This window comes from Hipposideros armiger, unplaced genomic scaffold, assembly GCF_001890085.2.
Source record: "Hipposideros armiger isolate ML-2016 unplaced genomic scaffold, ASM189008v1 scaffold_923, whole genome shotgun sequence".
Classification (NCBI taxonomy): domain Eukaryota; kingdom Metazoa; phylum Chordata; class Mammalia; order Chiroptera; family Hipposideridae; genus Hipposideros; species Hipposideros armiger.
Window position 1 is genome coordinate 536,987 of NW_017732273.1, and position 2,818 is coordinate 539,804.

Genomic DNA, 2,818 nt, shown 5'->3' on the forward strand with positions numbered 1-2,818 from the left:
TCAGAATGCCTCCCAATCATTGTTGGGGTGCTGGGAAGCGAGGGCAGAATTCTAGAGAGCCCCTATAGGGTCAGGTGTTGACTCTTTAGTTGATGGATTGTGGAGAGGTCCAATGGCCTCAACGGAACAGTAGGACAGCTAGAGACGTTTGGAGGGTTCAGGGGGACCCTTAAGGGACTCTTGTCTGAAGCTGTTTACAAATAAGTTTGGAAATGTTTATCAAGCTGTCAGCAACACAGTTGAGCTGACAAATCTTCTGGTTGTCCCCTGGACAACTTGCTACATTACATTGAACAAACAATGCCTGATGAACATTAAGTAACTAAATAGATGTTAGTCACTATTGTTACCCAGTCACCATGCATTACTGGGGATCTCTATTAGGAAGATACCTCATTTTAGGTTACCTCATGGGCCCCTAATTTACAGGAGATGACTTCCATTGAGTCAGGCTCTAATCTCTTACCTAAGCAACTGTAGGGTCTAAACACAATAAACTCAAGGAGCCTCTCAGAGAGGTGAAGGTGTGTCAAGTAGCCTGAGGGTTCTCAGAGGAGGCAGTGTGTCCAACATTCTCATGCTTGGGCTCTAACACTGCTGTTGTTAAACAGAGAGAATTTTTTATAAATAGAGTCTTCAGATAACTAGAGACACTATGCAAAGCTTAAATAGAAGAGGAGACACCCGAGATGAAGCTAGAGAGGGGTAAAGTAAAGCAGGTTGGAAAAACCACGAGCTTAAGCCCAGGTGTGCAGTTCCATTTTGATCACATAAGCATAAATATGCAAATCTAATTCACGTTTAATGTAGACAATCTCAAAATTCTACTACAACAGGCTGATTCTGATTTCTTTTGACATTTCCACCAGAAATAAATGTTCCCACTTCAGAAATGTTTCTGCTATCATTGCTTCAGATGACGCCTTTGTCTCTTACACAGGAATGGCCTTACAGAATGTTTCATATTACAAGGTATTTTCATAATTTATATTTTCTCATCGCAATGTTTCTTTTGAGAGTTGTTTATGTGGCTTAATATAAGTTAGTCATTTTGCATTTCAACTCAGTGGCTTAATTAAATTAACTAAAAGAGGCTTAACCTAAAGGGATTCTGCCAAGCATTAAATATAGACCCTAATTTGACCTAATAAGTTTTTTTTTTCCAATAAAGTAACCAGTTTTATTTAGATTCTAAATATCACTGATTATATTCATTTATTTTTAATTTTCCCTAATGGCTACCTTTTTAATGTCAATACTTTAAAAACCTTTGTTTTGACCCCGGTCTACTGGCTATAGTCTGAGGTATAAAAACACACTCTAATTTCGTTCATGATAACGGTGCACAAGAAAGAAAGCAAACCAAGAAAATTCCATCAAGGTTTAACCTCTGTTAGAAATAATGGGGGTGGGGGGAATTAAATTGGTGATTACCAATTTAAAAGAATATGTCAAACTGGAGGCCTGCCGTGTGGCACAGTGGTTAAGAGCTGGCTTGGGATGCCAGAAGGCCCCGGTTCGGATCCCACATATGAGNTTAGCTTTACTTACAGTATCCCCAGTATCTGTAGTAGTACAGGCATATTATAGGCACTCGATGACTTTAATAAGTGGGTGTGTGATTTAATTAATACATTTATTTATTTATTTATGCTGTGTGAGTTAAGCTTGTCTAAATAACAAGCAAAAATTAACATCATATATATGGCATGTATCCTAAGTACCAATTTTTCACTTAAAAGTTCAATTCTTTCACCAAATATGACAACCCTATCTGATCTCATTTCCTTTTCAAGGCAGTTAACTAATCTTGGTGCATCATTGTCTAAATTCCTTTTCTTCAAATAAATCATACTTGTTAGTTACAATTAAACCTTTTGGTCGGCCCCTCCCAGTTGCACATGATGAATAGTGGGCAGATAATGGCCAGTTCAGGGGCTCATTTGTTTTTCTTACAGTGTGGTTCCTGAGAGGTATTCTCCTTTCTCATCCCCTGAGAGAACTAATAAGTTAAATCAGTGTGCTTTTATAGAGGGAGTTTTATTGCTGTAAGTGTTTAGGAGAAAAAAATAAGAACACACACACACACACACACACACACACACACACACACACACACAACTCCAAGCTCTATAGCAACTAGAAGGCCTGGGAGAAATGTTGCCTGTGTTCAGTTGTAAAGAGCAAGTCATGGTCATTTATAAAAGGCAGACTAAATAGGCATTTTGGCTTTCAGAAATATCAATTCAAAAAGGGAAAAGCACATTGAAAGCACACGCTGTAATCCATTCAGCTCATGAATGCCTGGGATGATCCGCCATGCTCCTTTCCCAGGGCCAGCCCTCCTTCATCCACACGACCACTCCACCAGCCACCCTGCCAGTGCAAATGCACCCCACCCTCCGGCCGTATCTCATTAGCCCAGCAGTGTTAGAAAGCCCAGGGAGCAGAAGAACCTGGTACAAAGCAGGGACAAAAACAATAAAATGTGGAAATGTAGGCATGGTAGGGGCAGATATTTTCTTCGAAAAAATAATTATTTTTTTAAAACTCAGAATAGTTATCAAAGAGAGGAAAATGCCATGTTGTAATTCTTTACGTTTATTTTGGAGTTGATTTTTATTTATTTTTAAATTATGTATTTAACATACATATGAAGATGGTCTATTTGGGGTTGCAAACTTCTTGGTGCTGAGAGCCTATAAAAACTTAATCTAGCCCTGGGCCAGAGAGAGAGCTCTGAATTAACAAAGTTGAGTCAGTAATGGCACCCATACTCCTAGTTGATCTGTGCAAAGAGAGCTCATGACATAAGTTT

The 2,818-nt window shown here is 39.0% G+C and overlaps 1 protein-coding gene across 1 annotated transcript in view; it reads right to left on the reverse strand.

The window, feature by feature from the left end:
* LGSN (lengsin, lens protein with glutamine synthetase domain) overlaps nucleotides 1–2,818 on the reverse strand; it is a 33,038-nt gene that overhangs the window by 6,820 nt on the left and 23,400 nt on the right. The window lies entirely within an intron of this gene.